This window comes from Sinocyclocheilus anshuiensis, unplaced genomic scaffold (genome assembly GCF_001515605.1).
Source record: "Sinocyclocheilus anshuiensis isolate Anshui unplaced genomic scaffold, SAMN03320099.WGS_v1.1 scaffold163, whole genome shotgun sequence".
Lineage (NCBI taxonomy): Eukaryota > Metazoa > Chordata > Actinopteri > Cypriniformes > Cyprinidae > Sinocyclocheilus > Sinocyclocheilus anshuiensis.
In genome coordinates, this window is record NW_015548223.1 from 1,548,520 (window position 1) to 1,567,480 (window position 18,961).

General features: G+C 34.7%; 1 protein-coding gene across 2 annotated transcripts in view; it reads right to left on the reverse strand.

Annotated features, from left to right (window-relative positions):
- The window catches only part of LOC107654331 (uncharacterized protein C9orf172 homolog), a 60,836-nt gene that overhangs the window by 17,332 nt on the left and 24,543 nt on the right, over positions 1–18,961 (reverse strand). The window contains exon 1 of one of the 2 annotated variants that reach the window (XM_016441369.1): positions 8,032–8,195. The exons of the other annotated variant lie outside the window; for it this stretch is intronic. The gene's annotated coding sequence lies outside the window, so the exon portion shown is untranslated. Of the gene's footprint in view, positions 1–8,031; positions 8,196–18,961 lie in introns of those variants that run through there. 2 annotated transcript variants of the gene reach the window in all.

Below are 18,961 nucleotides of genomic sequence, written 5' to 3' on the forward strand. Positions count from 1 at the left end.
CAGTGTTAATTTCGTTGACGAATAATTTTCATCATAATGTTCGTCAACCACATTTTTTTCACTGACGACAACGAGACGATAACGAACTAAAACTCTTTTTGAATGACAAAAACTATGACGAAAATATATGGACATTTTCATCAACGAATAAAAACGAGACGAAAATGTTAGGGAGGGACGATCTGGGAAGAAATTTATTTAATTTCAGAACGAATCTGCTGCGTGGTTCGGAGGTTTGATACGTACATGAACCAGCGGGACATAAGCTAAAATACACTTGCTGCACGTCGCATAAAACGTTCAAAAATGTCAATATGTGGGAGTAAGAGAAGAGCAGACATATGGATAAATCTGACGACGCAAGAGAGAACTCAATTCGGTCCGGTTTTCTGAGCGCAGACACTATACACACAAAGCGCATCTCACAGCGCGTGAGTACTCTCTCGAGTCGCATGAACGGAGAATTACACACAAAATGATGTTGAATTGTCCGTTTTGATGAGTATTCACGTAAACACAGTTAATTACATCTGAAGTAAACGTAAACAGCAGGGAGAACGTGTATCAGTACATTGCATCCGTGCATCCGGTCTTACGGGTTTGGAACGACATGAGGGTGAGTAATTAATGACAGAATTTTCATTTTTGGGTGAACTATCCCTTTAATATTTGTGGAGCACAATTTGACTGGAAGGGTAAAACTAAGTTAATTTTCATTATTTTTTTATTTTATTTATTTATTTTTATTATTATTTAACTCAATCTCTTCATGACTGAAGATTTCTTACATGGCTGAGGAGACAGAGGACTTGGTACAATTGATTCCTCTAGCACTCCCACAGGTCTTAGTTCCTGAAGTACAATATCAGTTATTACATATTCTAAATTATAAAGATAATAGTTTATAAAATATAAAATAAAGTAGGTTACTGCTCGCCATTATTTGAGTGCTTGTTTCACCACAGCCATTATCTTCTACTGAATTATATTTTTGGTCTTCTTTTTTTAGTTGTTACCAGTGCATTTTCCTGAAAATAGCAATCACACACACACAAAAAAGTCAATTTCCACGCATTAATGTCACACTACTTGAACATAAATGCTGGTGTACAGTGCTGTGAAAAAAAAAATCCTGATTTATTCTATTTTTGTGTATATCCAGTATATTGTCAATATATTTTAACATTATAAATTTTTTTGATGTCACTTTTGATGTGTCCTTGATGAATAAAATCTTAGTATTAAATACAAGTATAAAATATCATACTGATCCCACACCTTAGGAAGGAACAATTCTGGCTAATTATTACCACAAAATAATGTTTTTTGTTTTTGTTTGTTTTGTTTTTTTAATGCAATTTTATCCTACTTTTCATTAGTAATATCATTAGTAAATTTAATCTTAATTTTTAAAACTGCAGCATGCAGTTTTGTGAAACATTTAAAGAACGGAACTGACACAGAGATAATTATAGTTATTTAAATTCATGATCAATCATAATTTAATAAAGATTTGTAATTTTACTCATTTAACGTGAAAATGAAGGGCTCTGACACAATTCAAATGGTATGGAACAATACGAGGGTGAATAAATGATGACAGAATATACATTTTTGGGTGAACTATCCCTAACATTCATGAAGAAGTGGTACTCAGAAAGACACTGACATCAGCAGACAACATCATCCCTTCCTCCTACCCCGTTCCTCCCGACTATCCCATCATATTCCCAGGCAAAGAGCTTCCCAGTTTCTGACCTTGTCTTTGTGCTGCGTCTGTGCTGTCAGTCAATCTCTAATTTCTGTAATCACTTTCACTCGTGAACATGACAGGAGTTTGTCTCATAAAATCGGAATCAGGCCAAGTCAAACACAGGCCACAAACCGCCCTGGGGACGCACTACAGGCGGGTCACGACTGCCCTAATCTACAGAGTCCAAAAATGATGCCACAGAATAATTCATGTGAAAAACTGAACCTGATTTATGATCCACAAGAGGTTCTGCTTTAAAAGGTATACAGTAGTCTCGAGCATCTCACTAAAATGGCATAGTTCACCCCAAAATCACAATACATTTTTACAATAATGGTTTAAAAAAGCACCTTTGTTGTTTTTATTGTGCTGCCACCAGTGGCGGCTCCAGGATTTTTTTTGTTGGGGGTGCTAAGGGGGGGCTTAACAGTTCAGAGGGGGTGCAAAAACTCATTAAATTGAGAGAAAGTAATGAACGCCTAAGCTTCAGCTATCTAAATAGCATGCCACCTTTTTTATATACAGCAGCTTCGAAAAAAGCATATTTTCCTTTTTTTTCTGTTGTATTAAACTTCTCACATGCCACTGTTATTAGTAATATAACTTCTAATGCCAACTGCCAAATATAACACATACAAATTAATACAATTTATGAACGCACATAAGAAAGAATGTAGGGATTTTTTTTTCGTTTGTTATTATTTTATTTTTTTACACATCTATTTACTTTTTTTTTTTTTTACCATCAAGTATCAGTCACTCTCAGTGCCAACTGTCAGGAAAACATTGTAAATTCTAACAATTTTTTACAATAGATAAAGTGTAGACAATTCACAAAACTATTTCCACATAAGCTATCTTTTAAGAGTTGCTATTCTGTGACGACAGACTCCTCTCCATCCTGAAAAGTTAAGAGTCAGCCACACCTACCTAAAACGGCTCGTTCTAACACGCCCCTACATGTCTCTGTGCTCTGGGTGAAACTGATGTGACACCTCTCCATTCTTATGTTACCAGGTATATCCAAGTATAATACACATTAGTAAAAGGATCTATTTTAATTTTTATTTATCTATAGATACACTTTAGGCGGTCGCGGTACACTATAAAAGTAGCCCAAAAAAAACGCAACCCATGAACCTGCAATTTTTCCCGCGACTGCATTTTCAAAATAGCCCAATTGTGCGGGAAAACTGCGACATGGCAACACCGGGGCTAAGCAAGTTTCTGACAGGGCTATAGCCCCGTCCTAGCGCTGCCACACGATGAATCAAAAGGAAAGCAGTTTGCAAGCCTGAGCCTAATTTCTGATGCACAAGACATTCCGCTTTCAAATGCAGTCCCATGGATCTCACAAAAATGGGATATTTTGCCACAAAATCGAAAGAAATTGTTGTGACAATGGTTTAAAATGACCTTTTAGGGGTGAAATATGACCTAGACATTCAAGCAGATTAGAACCACAAGGCAACGTTATCTATCTGTAGAACAATATAAAACACATGTAGAAGCAAAATCATTCTATGCACTAAAAGCAAACTTTATCTGCATCATCTAACATCTAACCACAAAGAGCTCATAACCACAGGGAAAGCAAGCGCTGCATTACTGGTGTATGAGAAAGACCCCTTCAATTAAACTCTTTTGAGTGAATCACGCTTTGTAGAAGCTCCTTGACCCATATGAGCAAACAGAACGATGTAATCGCCAGAGTGGAGATAGCAAAGCTTTTCACATCAGGGTATGCCAGGGCATTTATAAAAGAAGCTAAAAGTAACACAACGTCAGGATTCGGTCGAAGAGAAGTTCAGGGACCTTCATGTGACCTGATCATGCACTAATTAAACCGTTTTTATCGCTTCGTTTATTTTTTCACTGAGGTCCACTCAAAGTTGCATCATATTTTACTTGGCAAGATATGATTTCAAGGTAGTTCAGCTATAGTCCTTTAGGAAAAGTAGTTAGCTACACTATAAGCTTCTGTTAGAAGTAGTTAGCTACACTGAAGTTATATAAGAGGGCAATATCTTTTAAACAGCATAATTATCAGATGACATGATTCAAACAGAAATAGCTCTATTTCTCTGGTACAAAAATAAGGGCACTAGAGAGATGCAAAGTTAATATATTAGTGCACGTACATTTATACATTTACACTAAACATCAAGCAAACCAAACAACACCATAATTTATTCACTTAATTTAGAAAGATATTTCCAAACGAAACTATTTGACATGTATTTCACAAAAAAAAAAATAAGACTCATTTTTAAACTAGTTCATTTAAATTAACCGTCAAATGAAGAAACTCACTAAAAACAAAACGTCTAAAGCACTTTGTCGGAAAAATATGATTAAGTTACTATTACTGCTTTTATTGAAGCTTGTTTCTGCCATGGGGCAAAAAAAATAAAAATAAAAAAGGTAATTGCTACTAGGGTTGCAAAGGGGTGGAAAATTTTCGGTAAATTTCCGGAAACTTTCCAAAAATCCCTGGAATATTCAAAAAAATCCTGGAATGTTTCCAAAATTTACTGGACATTTTCCACCTTTTTGCAACCCTACTTGCAACCTTTCATCTAACTTTTTTCCCCACACAATTCTGAGTTTATATTTCACAATTATTTGACTTTTTTCTCAGAATTGCGAGGAAGAAATGCAGAATTGTAAGATTAGAAACTCACAATTTTAGGAAAAAAAGTTTTTTTTTTTTGTTATTTAAAAAAATTGTTATTGTTAACTGAAAACTATTAAAATAATTTTAATATATATATACTTTATACATACATACATACACACACACACATACTAATAAAAATGACAAAAACACGTAACAAAAATATTAAAACATAAAAATAAAAGCTAATTCAAATTATTAATAAATACTATAATAGTATATAAATAATACTAAAATAAAACTGCAACAGAGAAATAATAGTATTTTTTTTAGGCTGGAGAGAAAGTCTAGATTCCTGAAAATTACAGCAGGGTTTCATAATTGCACTGAGCTCTTCAAAGCCACACACAATGTGATTTCTGAAGATGTGACCTTCTGAAACACTGTCCTTTTCTCTTTTTCTTAAAAGCTGCACAAATAATGCAGTGGATGCTTTTGGATACGGAGAAAAAAATAGAAACACACGAGTCAGTCGAGCGTGCATGTAATGTATAAGAGACGACCCGTACACATGCATGAGAGAGTGAGGGAGTGATATATGTAATGCAATTCTGACTGAGCTTAATGAGGTTCCAGTGAGAGCGAAGGCAACAGCGTTTCCTGTGAACAGTTACTATTATCAACGCAACACTGTAAGATACCACAGGACTGATCACTTAAAGAAATACTTCATTCAGATTAAAATTCTGTCAAATTCTGCATACTGCTTTTTTTTTTTGTGCAAAACAAAAGGAAAATTTAGCTCTTTTTCATACTTACATTTATGTATTTTGGCAAATATATAATAATAACAGTTCATAGTGCCCACGTCTGTCAAGCAAAACACAAAGCAAAAGAATCATACTCCATACAACTTGTGCACTATATTCGAAGTCTTCTGAAGCATTAGAGCTTTGTGTGAGAAATAAAGTGGCATTTCAGTTGTTATTCACTGAAAATCGTCCCCTAAGCTGCAGCTCTTAAATCTCATTCTCCACATGCACTTGTTATGAGAAGCAATGTGGTTTGATGTCAGTAACATCAACATGCTATTTGAATCTGAATGAAATTGAGAATGAAATTTCACAACTTCAGATTAGGGATGTAACGATTACCGGTTTGACGATAAATCGTGATAAAATTCCCCACGGTTAGTATTACCGTTTCATATTTTAATTATCATTAAAACCATATTAGATTACCGTGATTTGAAAAACTCACGATAAACAAATACTGTCCAGCATAAAGCAGTTTTAAGTAACAGTCTCACATGCGCACAGAATGCAGAGTAGTTTCGTTTTGAGTGAAAACAGGGCGGAAAAGCAGGGAGGTTTTAAAAGAGTGCTAAGTGAATTATACAAATGAATATATTAATTATATGAATGTACCTCTGATGGTTCGGACTGTCTTCAGAAACGAATAGATGGCATTTTGTTTTCATCTTCGCTCCATGTAATACCTAAAGGAAGTGTTCTTAATCACAAAACTGCTTTGTCCACAGAGTTTACGGGAAACAGCTGTAATTCAGCTTTTCCAGAAGCGCCACCTGCTGTCAGCGAGTGGATTTACAGAGACTTATATTTACATTCAGCCTGTGTGCAGTTTCTGTCTGACCGAATTTGCATGCCCTGCTGTAAATTTTGACCGGTCGATGAAAAACAGTGTGGATTCTACACATCTGAACAATTCAGATAAGTTATCTAGAATGATTTATGGAGCAGATAAAATACATACAATCATCTATTAAATCAATTATCATTTAGACTTTACTCTTTTCTTTATTTAAAGGCTGAAATGTGAAGTTTAACTTTTTATGAAACTTTTTCAAAGCTTTATTTAACATTTACTTTAGATATTTGAACATGCTATTAAACTGTTGTCAGTCAAGTTGTCATTTAAAATCTGAACATCATTGGTAATGTTATTGTTTTAGTGATTATGCAAACAAAAAAGTCATTTTATTTGTTGTTTGTTGATTTTTAAATATATAACTTGGAGAAGTGATTTATGTGTCGGTACTTTTTGAACATCTCCAGCTCATTTTAACAATGCCGTGATAATACCGATAACCGTGATAATGTTGGTCACTATAATCGTGATAGGAAATTTTCATACCGTTACATCCCTACTTGAGATTATCGGTGAATTATTTTTCATCTGTTCCCACACAAAGCTTTCATATGTCTTCAAAACACCAAATCTGATTATATTATACTTAACTGTGATCTAAAATGATTTCACCCTGGATAGAAGATGCAGCAACTACAAAGAGACTTTAAACAGACATCTTAGTTCCATACAGGTTAGTCTGGTTCAAATTTAAATCATCTGTTGAAGACCATGAGATTTATGCTTTCTAAATGATGCACAAAGATGCACAAAAATTTTTCACCGTGTGAAAAATTGCACTTAATTGTATTGAATGTGCACTTGTAGTGTACTTCACATCTTGTAAGTGTTTCTAAAAACTGTACTTCAAGATAATATCATATTAATAAAGTAAAATAAACTCAAACCCTTAAAAGTGCATTTTGTAATAACTTCAAAGAAACTGTATTAAAGCACAAGCACTTGTGTGTTATTCAACATTTAAAGTTAATATATTTTAAATGTACTGAATTCCAACATCTTCATATTTGAAATTACAATTTCAGTACATTTGGCAGTACACTTTAACCATATTTCAAAGACAAAAGAAATAATTATGAAATTACATATAAAGATGTATGTAAGTCCTACTTAAATGCGTCAGAAACACACGTTTAACTAATTGCATTTAATATTTAAACTAATACATTTCATTTAATTGCAAATAATATGCTATTAAGTGTCTGAAAACATTATATTCAGTTTGCATTGAAGTATATTATGTCTGTAATAAATACTATTTTTAACAATTATGCAAAAGTGCGCTTCATTTTCACAAGGCCCGCCCAAATGATTCCTTTAAATGCTATAAAAAAGGGTTTGTGTCATGCAAACCTCTGGTGCACACTGCAGCCCCAGCATGCAGCACGATGCACATTACAGTCTCTAGGCACCATCGCACGATGACGTATAGCCCCAGAGCACCCCACATCACGTGACACAAGTACACCATTTCATCAGGCATCATTAGAGGTTAGTTCACTTTCACTAGTAGGATCCCCAGCCCTGGCCATGCATCTCCTGACGTCGAAAAATCCACGACGGCATTACATAACCTTAATAATAATAAAGACATCAGCACATATGACAAATGAACACTAGGGAAACACGTCTGTTGCATGCAATAAGTAAGTTGCATGCACACGATAATAGTTTTAAGCTGCTGTTGGAACTCGCATCGCAGACTGTCGGTAAATGAGCATTAAAAAGCGATGCATACAGCTGGAGGTTTCATAGGTTATTCCTCACGTATACGAGCAATGCATTCATAACCTACAGCATCATGCGCAACTCTGATTCCCTACAACATCGAATTATTTCCATACCGACAGATCATTTCATGCATCCGCATCGGTCGTTTACAATTCGATAGTGTCATCTGTCAAATATCGATGCGCGTGCTGTCAATGTCAATGTCAGAAAAGCTGCGCTCATCTTTCACGCGCTGCACACAGAGATCGCGCGATGCTCTTACCGTGTTAATCCATCCACCAGTAGCATAAATATCCATCATACAAAGCGCTTATGCTTTATAATGTGCTGAGAGTCGCATTTTAGCTGTAGTATTGGCGAATCGTGTCGTCCTCACGCCTCAACTGATGAGCGCATCTGTGTCGTTACTATCCGCGCGCGTCTCCTCAGCACCGGCGTCCAATGCGTCTAATATGCGTTCAAAAGGGGCGGGGCGGACGCGGCAAGTATGCGTTCAAAGGAGCGCAGCGAACGCGACTGGTACGCGTTTAAGGGGCGGGGCGAACGCCTCTGGCTATAATGTAAGTATATTAAACCTCTGAAAGTCTGTATCTTCCGAGTCTGCCCTTACAAAGCAGCACTGTGGGGGTGCCATGGTACAGTGATGATATCAAATATGATTTTTTTCCACTTTTTTTAATTTTTCTTTTTTTAGATATATACTGCAGTAATACCATGGTATTCTTTCAAATAACTTGGTTCACCATCTAAATAGCGCGAGATAGATCAAAGTACCACAGTATATTTTGTAAGCCAACTCATCTTTTCAATGTGGACCTTATGGATAAGAATGAATGAATAAATAAGAATACCTTTTATTATTGTTATTATAAATAATAATATATTTTAATATTATATTATTTCATTATAAAAATAATATATTCTTATAATTCTAATATTATTATTAATATAATATGATTATTATTATTTGTTGTTAATATAACAATTATTGTTATTGCAGCCACTTTCATGCTAAAATGCGACCATTACTATCATTATTGTTGTTATTATTAGAAATAATAACAATATCAACAACAACAATTCTTCTTCTTCTTATTATATATATATGCTTTGTGACATATATATTGTAACACTAACAAGTTGTCAGAGTAAGAACCTGCCAGTAAACAGCCTATTATAGGGTTTCCAGACCAATTTAAGCAGGTATACAATTAAGAAACACAACACGTGTCAATGTCAGAAAAGCTGTGCTCATCTGTCAATAAGACTTCAAAACTGCATTTTTGCACTGACTTTAGCTGTTTGAAACATACAAAAGCACTGATGAAAGAAAGCCCGTATGACAACTTCTGCTTTATAAATGCATTGTATCCTCTACTGTTATTCAGAAATACACACAAATGTTTGCTTTGAATGCTGCTTCAATCCATTACAATTAAAGGGATTTGAGCTTGGTCTCGGCAGGCAGTTAAGGTGTTTGAGCAGATCGATACTCACAAATTCTACTAAAAGACTTCCATGGGGACAATCAGTCTGTCGACTGCTGACCGATGTGGGTTAATAAGATCAACAAAGAACCTGAAGAACACATGTAATCAAACACACAGCTGTGAAAGCAGCTTATAAACACACCATCCTCCTCGTCCTACAGTAATTATTCAAGACAGCTTGTCATTTCACTACAAACGACCTTACACTGGTGTGAAAAATACAAGTATTCAAATGAGCCAGCATTTTGTTTCGTAAACACGCCATAAAAAACGATTAAAAGCACAACAGCTGGCATGCATTAGAGGAAAACGCTGTAATTATGATGTATTCATTCAGGCCTCCATGACTGAAGGCTTCAAGAAGAATCAGCGCTTTCATTTTATTCATCGTAAATCCTCTTTATGGCTCATTTCCAAAACCTCGTGAGCTGCTGCTGTATACTGAGATGAAGTGAGCGATTTAGAACAACCTACCGTGAGAGACACAACTCTTTGTGTCACATGATGTGCTTCTACAGAAATATTTGGCACAGTAATTTTGTCACTGAATTATCAATCATCTTTCTTTGGCAGCTTTTATCATTAAATATTACTATATATATATATATATATATAACATACATGGGATGGATAGAATGATGGATATATGGATAGAACAATGAATGGATGGATAGAACTACATATAGATGAAGAGATGGATTGATAGAACAATGGATGGATGGAACGAAAGAATGATAGAACAATAGATGGATAGACGGATCGATAGATGACAGATGGATAGATGGATGAATAGAATGATAGAAATAAAAAAACAACATAGAACAATGGATAGATAGATTGATAGACAGTTGATAGATGGATGGACAGATAGATAGATAGATAGATAGATAGATAGATGGATAGAACGATATAGATAGATAGATAGATCGAATGAACAATAGAATGATGGATGGACAGAACGATAGATAGAACGAGATAGATATATAGATAGATAGATAGAACAATTGAATGATAGATGGATAGAACGATAGATAGATAGAGATAGATAGATAGATAGATAGATAGATAGATAGATAGATAGATAGATATAGAATGATGGATGGATAGAACGATAGAACGATAGATAGATAGATAGATAGATAGATAGATAGATAGATAGATAGATAGATAGAACAATTGAATGATAGATAGATAGATAGATAGATAGATAGATAGATAGATAGATAGATATAGATAGATAGAACAATTGAATGATAGATGGATAGAACGATAGATAGAACGAGATAGATAGATAGATAGATAGATAGATAGAACGAACAATAGAATGATAGATAGATAGAACGATAGATAGATAGATAGGTCTCTCTACATATGAAACCCAGCCGCAGTCAGCACAACCACACACACACACACACGTTCACACTGACACGTCTTGAGTAATTTCAGCACAGCGCTTCTCAGCTGCCGACGTCAACCAAAAATGTGCATCATACATGCTTATGTATACAAACAGACCAAAAAATATTGCAGAATGAGTGAATGACCCCTTAAACCTCTGAACAACTGTCAAAGTCGACTGAAATAAATAACGTGGAACTTATAATCAATGATATGCAAATAAAACCAATATTATACTTCCAAAGACACTTTTTATCTATTTAATAACTTGCACATTTGGCACAATAATTTAATGCCACTGAATTATATTCACTTAAATTTAACAGTATATTAAATAAATAATTATTAATAATATTTTATTTATTTATTTATTTTATTACAAAAGCTGCAAAATGACAATAATTCAATGGCATTACAATATTGCGTCAAATGCATAAATTACTGAATAAATCAATATACATGTTATTTTATATACATATACTGTAATATTTTCTGATGAAAGCAGTAAAATTAATATTATTCAATGATAGTATTGTGTCAAATGCGAAAGTTATTAAATAGATATAACTAATGAACAAACTAAATAAATATTTTCTAAATTATCTAAATAGAAATCTTCAAAATTAATATTATTCAATGACATTAAATTTTGTCAAATGCATAAATTATACTAAGGAACGAACTAAACGAATAAATACATATTTTATTGTTATATACAGTACACTTTAATATTTTCTGAAGAAAGCTGCACAATTAATATAATTCAATGACATTAAATGACTGTATCAAATGCGTAAATTACACTAACTACACTTACACCAGCTAAATATTAAATAAATAATTTTTATTTATTTTATATACACTGTAATATTTGCTGAGGAAAGCTGCAAAATGGATATTATTTAATGGTATTAAATAATTTTATCAAATGCATAAATTAATGATATACTGTATAATCATTCATAATCATTAATGCATTAAAATTACCATTAACTGCATAGATCCTACAATAAGCCAAAATATTAACATGACAGGAAAATTAATAATTTTGTAAATGCAAACTTAAACCTTAATAAATCGTAACAATACTCTGGGCAAAATATTGCATTAATATTAGCTATTTGACCAAGTGACAGATGAATGCACAGCGTTTGGCGTTATAAACAGAAGATTTGGATAGTGTTTTCTCTTTCCGTTTGAAAGTTAAAAAAAACTTATATTGCTATTGTAACCCCGGTTAAATAAAGCGTAATTGAAGAGAATTACTTAATTTATTCACAGTTTAGTAACATCATATTTCTCTAATAAAAGTTGAAAAGAAGTGTAGAAGTTATTAATGAACATTTAAAAATTAGTTAATTTATCCTATTTAGAAGATTAGTTATTGACCAATGAGAGCTCTTTGTAGTTGCGCGCCCTGCGTGTCGACGAGCATGCACAATGACAGAAGAGACGAGCCTGACAGAGAAGAAAAGACGTGATCTGATCTTCGCGATCTATTTAAAAGAAATATAGATTAAAAATCCTCCGAAAAGTGTATGAAAGTATTAGAATTCATTTATTTCGATTGAATATAGTTGTCACATTTTACTCGTTCACCAACGCCATTGTTGTTCACACACGCCTGTGATAGAGAAGCGCCTGTGTAAGAGCAAAAACTAATATAGAGTTCACCGACGCCATTGTTGGTCACACACGCCTGTGTAATGCCCGGTTCAGACTACACGATTTTAGCCCGATTTTGCCACGATTTGCTTGACGTAGGGGGTCGTGGGGATTTGTAAAGGACAATGGGCGTCGGGACGCAAGATTCCATCGTTTCAGCTCGTGTAGTGTGTCATAGTGGACGACAACCGATTCGCGTCTGCGATGCTTCACGACATCACGACAGAAAGACTAGCATGTTTAATTTTTTTTCCGTCGTCCACAACGAGTTCTGTCACATTGGTGACGTTGACCAATAGCAGCACAGAAGCTCTTTCATACACAGGTTTCAAACATGGCGAAATGAAAGAGAGATGATGGTGCTGCTAGGTGGAATTATGAGATGGAGGAAAGGTTCGTGGAGCTGTGGCAACAGTACTCCTGCCTGTATGATGTGTCATCGAGGGACTACCACGACAGAACAAAGAAAGAAAAATGCTGGCGAACTATAGCGGAAGCGCTTCAGCAATGTTTACACTCTTGTTTTCGGAACTCAGTCGCTAGTTAAAGACAGCACGCGATGAATGGTCAGGAAGCAACGTGTAGTCTGACATGTTTCTTGTCCACGACACGACAAGATTAAAATCATGTAATCTGACACAGTGACTATCGTGACCGACAAAAATATCGTGTAGTATGAACCCGGCATAAGAGTAAAATCGATTATAAAGTTCACCGACGCCATTGTTGGTCACGTGCCTGTGTAAGAGGGAAAAAAAAAAATTTGATACAGAGGCCAGTTTTTTTTCCTTCTTTGTGTTTTTCTATTTTTTTTTTCTTGATTCTTCGGATTCGTGACACTCCTGTGAAACTTCACATTTGATGGAGAGCCAACCAAATCTGTTACAGAGGAAAAAGGACGACACATCATAAAGAATAAGACAGTATCCTTTCTTTCAATTATCAGCCTTTCTTTATGAAAGCAAGACGATCCCAATCTAAAGAATTAAGTTCCCTTTCTTGAGGGAATTGACAAAAAAGAACGGGAAAAGAGAAGAAACTGATCAGTACTTTACAGAACATTGAACTATTGCTTGTGTATGGTTACCCATAACCCATTTGATTGACACAGAAGTCCTTATCGGGACAGCTGTGATATTTTGAGAGAAAAGTTATTTATTTTTTTTTATTTTATTTCTTTCTGACATTGAAATGACCGGTCCGTGTATATTTTTGGGGTAAAAGAAGAGTGCACTCAAGGGAAGTTTTCATAGTTGGTCTTTATTGTATATTGTTTGTATGACGTAATTTACTTTCTTTTATTTTGCTTATTATTTCCACTTTATATCAAAAAGAAACAATTACATTCCAAGTTCAAATTTAACTTTGTGCCTGTCTGTTGTTTCTCACCACAACCCGCCACCTCCTTTACGATCTCTAAATCTTCTGATAAATTCAATTCAATTCTATCTGCAATAACAGCAATTAATTTATTAAATTATTGCCAATTCCTTAGACACGTGTAACTCTATCCTAACTACATACGATAATACAGACGTTGCATTAAACATTTTTCCCTGCTTGCCAGTGACATTTTTGGGTCACGACCCACCAGGTTAGAACTGTTTTATTACAAATCTTCAAAATTCCGCAACGCTAACTGTGAATGTCCACTTATAGTTCTCCACAATGCACTCTGTTTAAAGTGTTTCCTCTCTCATTACGTGACAAGCTTCCCTGACGCCAGGCACACATGCTGCTCATACATTATTTAAAGCTCCTGTTCTTTAGATCTGCTGCTGCCCTGTTCAGCATCCAGGACAGCGCCGTGGGAATGTCTGCCTATCAATGAAGTGCTTTCTCAGCACATGAGCCTGTGAATGATTCTGATGCCCATATGTAATACAACAAACCTCATGATACTGATGCAGGATGATACAATGCAAGATCAGTCTCAAGCTGTCAGTGGTTATACTCATAGTTCTAGAATTAGCTTTTATTCTAACTAACTGGATTGTTGTTTTATTTTCCCATAAAACCACATCAAATCCATGATTAATTTTATTTTAAATGTACTTTGTAAACACATTCATATTGCCAAGATGATGCTGAAAAGCAGATTCACACACACCACCAGTCACACCTGGTCTAGGCTTGCATTAACCCTATAAATTCTACCGTATCATATTTGATATGCAAATTTCCCATACAGCAATAAACAAATAAATAAACAGACAATATATACAAAAATACATTTCTAAATGTATTTCAGGGGCAAGAAAATATATTTCAAGTCTTACAGTAGCCTACATTTAGGCTAAATGCAAATGTAGATAGTCAACTCCAGATCAAAACTAGATTTAAAATAATAATAATAATAATAAGGTTTCTTATATATATTTTTTTTTATATTGTTAAGTATGTTATAGACAATGAATACATTTTTGTTTTTCAAATGTGACTATGTGAATGTATTTTCTTGCATTGAAATATATAGGGCAAAATAGATTTTTGAATGATTAAAAAAATATATATTTATATTTTTAAACTTTATTTTCAAAAATATACAAAAAATGGCCAAAAACATATTGGTAGAAAATACATTTACATAAATATATTTCGAAACATATTTAAGCGAATACATTTATTGACCATTTTTAGTGTATTTTGAAATATATTTAAAAAATATATATTTTTTAGAAAAAATCAGTGAGTAAAAATCAGTGATGACTGATATTTAACAGTATATGCATTTTATGCAAGTCTGTTTATACTGTTATAAAGATACCATTGATTTACATTACAAATCAGAATTTCATCTTACCTTTTGGCCATATACAGTGGGTACGGAAAGTATTCAGACCCCCTTAAATTTTTCACTCTGTTATATTGCAGCCATTTGCTAAAATCATTTAAGTTAATTTTTTTTCCTCATTAATGTACACACAGCACCCCATATTGACAGAAAAACACAGAATTGTTGACATTTTTGCAGATTTATTAAAAAAGAAAAAAGAGTGAAAAATTTAAGAGGGTCTGAATACTTTCCGTACCCACTGTAAATATCAGAAACTACACCATATTTCATATTTCATTCATAAAGCACCCACCCAGAAAACCCTAGAAGCCAAAATTATGCTTTAAACAGTGCATCCCATTGTAAAGACTGCAAGTCTATCCCTCACAGCCTCGTTTTCATCTGCGTTAAACTCAGTATGGCGTCTAGCCTGATTAAGGTCTATGTCTCCATTTTCATTCTACACTGAGGTTTCTGTTGAACTCTGATTGCTGGCTGGTTTGCTCTAGTTTCAGTAGTGGAAGTGAAGGAGGCAGCAGACAGCGGTTGCAGCTGGTTTTGTGAGTCAGAGCCTCTTGCGTAACGCACCTCAAACTGGCATCAGTATCTGATGAGCCGCTCTGAAGCTGACATCAAAGGACTAGAGTCTCAAATCAGCTTGGAGCCGTAAGACTCTTATGAACGGGATTTTAGGCATGCAGGAATAGAAAGAGAATGCAAAATAAATTAATATCTCTGAGCTACTGCAGTAAAAAAAATCTGGTTTGTGAAGTCTATCAACCCAAGAATTCAGATATTCACTATATTATTCTCTTTAAAAACTGAATTATGAACTCTATTACATCTTCTATAGGATCTTGATTTAAAGAGGACTTTATCATGAATAATGATTTCATGAAATCACAATTTTTTTTTAATGAACTGTTTCAACTGTTTTGTGACTGACTGGACTTTGAAGTCTTTTCATAAAAGCAATAAGCCAATGCATTACAGTAACTTTACCATGGTTAAATGGGTTTTACCTTATATGGATTTTATAATGAACTAAACTACCGTTTAAAGGTTTGCGGTAATTGTTCTTTTTTTTATGCAATACTTAAATTGATCAAAAGTGACAGTAAAAGCATTTAGAATGTTACAAAAGATTTCAAATATTTAAAATAACTGCAGGTTTTTTTCTGTTCATCAGTGAATCTTGAGCAAAATGCATTAATGTTTCCACAAAAATGTCCAGCAGAACAAGAGTTTTGAACATTGATAATAATCAGAAATGTTTCTTAAGCAGCAAATCAGAATATTAGAATGATTTCTGAAGGATCATGTGACACTGAAGACTGGAGTAATGATGCTGAAAATTCAACTTTGATCACAGAAATAAATTACATTTTACAATATAATACAATAGAAAATAGTTATTTGAAATTATAATAATATTTCACAATATTACTGTTTTTACTGTATTTTTGATCAAATAAATGCAGCCTTGGTGAACATAAATTACAAAAAAAAAAAAATCTATTGACCTTAAAGTTTTGAACGGTAAATAAATAAAACAAGAAAAAAATTGGAAAAAGTTAAAAAGCTGTTAAAGTGATACTCCACCCCAAAATGAACATTTTGTCATTAGTCACTTACCCTCATGTCGTTCCAAACCCCTAAAAGCTTCGTTCGTCTTCGGAACACAATTTAAGATATTTTGGATGAAAACCGGGAGGCTTGTGACTGTCCCATTGACTGCCAAGTTAATAACACTGTCAAGGTCCAGAAAAGTATGAAAGACATCGTCAGAATAGTCCATCTGCCATCAGTGGTTCAACCGTAACGTTATGAAGCGACGAGAATACTTTTTGTACGCGAAGAAAACAAAAATAACGACTTTATTCAACAATTCTTCGTCTCTGTGTCTCTCCGCATCACCGTAGCACCATTTTGGAGAATATCCGCTGAACGCAAGCAGCGTACGCTATTCTGTGTCAGCCGCAACACAAGATACGTTTTCTACATGTATTTAAGCTTTGATTTGAACGAAAACAGCGCATCCGTGCAGCGCGGCTGACACAGAATAGCGTACGCTGCTTGCGTTCAGTGGTTATTCTCCAAAATGGCGCTACGGTGATGTGGAGAGACACAGATGCTGCGTCTCATTTAGAAGGCTGTGCATTTAGAATCCTCTCTAGGATGCATATACGAAGTGTCCTCAACCTAGAATTAAACGAGACGGCCTTCGTAGGACAGATGGAAAAGTAAACAGGAAGTATCACGTTGCTATGCCAACACATTTAGAGCATCGTTGCGCTCTCACACCAAGTTACTTAAATGAAGGAAAATTATTTCTAAATTTGGAAAGTAATTTGAAAAAAAAAAAATGCTTTTACTTGTTTTATTTTGTTTAATGTTTGAGGAGCTGCAGCATACGTACAGCAGACATCTGTTAGAGAAAAAAAAGGTTATTTTTTAATAAAAGGATATTAAAAACAAAGTTTATCAGTTTTTACCGAGGCGATTTAAGGTAAGTTGTAAACACCACATCTGCGCTTGTGTGTACATCTGCCGGCGCCGGCATTTTTCAAATTAACAACGGTTGTTTACGGCAACGCAAAGAATTGTGGGTTATCTGTAGCAGCGAAGGATACACCTCATGCATCCTCCGAATTCCTGTGAAAGAAGGTCGCATTCGAAGGTCGCATACTTGCTTTTCTGAAATGAGCGATGACGTATGCAGCCTTCAAATGCGACCTCCGGAGGGCGCAGCCTTCTAAATGAGACACAGCAAGAGGAGACGAATTGTTGAATAAAGTCTGTATTTTTGTTTTGTCGTGTACAAAAAGTATTCTCGTCGCTTCATAACGTTACGGTTGAACCACTGATGGCAGATGGACTATTCTGACGATGTCTTTCATACTTTTCTGGACCTTGACGGTGTAATTTACTTGGCAGTCAATGGGACAGTCACAAGCCTCCCGGTTTTCATCCAAAATATCTTAAATTGTGTTCCGAAGACGAACGAAGCTTTTACGGGTTTGGAATGACATGGGGGTAAGTGATTAATGACAACATTTTCATTTTGGGGTGGAGTATCCCTTTAAAGAACAGCAAAAACAACAATGAAAAATAATTCTTAGAAGACATTCTAAAGACTAACAGTTATCACAAATAATAAACAGTACAGAGGACTTAAGTGTAAGCACATATCTTTTTAATTTAGTAAAAAACGTGGAATTCTCATGTAATGTCTCTTAGTGACGTCTTTAGCAGAACATAATGAGATTGTTCAGTTTCAGAGTCAGAGCTGAAGAGAGCGGCTCCTACTGTCTGAACTGAAGAGATTTCAGTCTCATCAACCGAAGGAAGACAGCATCAGACGCTGACTAAGACTCACCCCCGTGTCTGCACATCACTGAAACAGAGTTATGAATTCAGACTGAGATGACTGGGCTGAAATGAATGGATAACTCCTCTTTGTTGTGCTAAAATGTGAGGGTGTGAAATGAGGAGGCAGGGGTTTGAATCCTAACAAAGGAAAGCCATTACAGGTTGTATTTAACCACTGAATTAGACACTGTCCTTTTAATGTCAAAGTGGCAAACATGCGAAATGATTCACAAACAAGTTCTGATTAAAAAAACAAAAAGCTCAGGTCACTCCAGTGACTTTCTGCTGTTGAAACAGTCTAGATCTGATTTCTGAAGAAGGCGTCACCACTAAAGTTAGAATATAAGTTAGTAAGAATGTTTTTACATCTAGATGTTTAAAGGGGTCATATGATGCTTTTTTAAAGATCATTATTTTGTGTATTTGGTATAACAGAATATGTTGACATGCTTTAATGTTCAAAAAACACATTATTTTTCAAATACTGTACA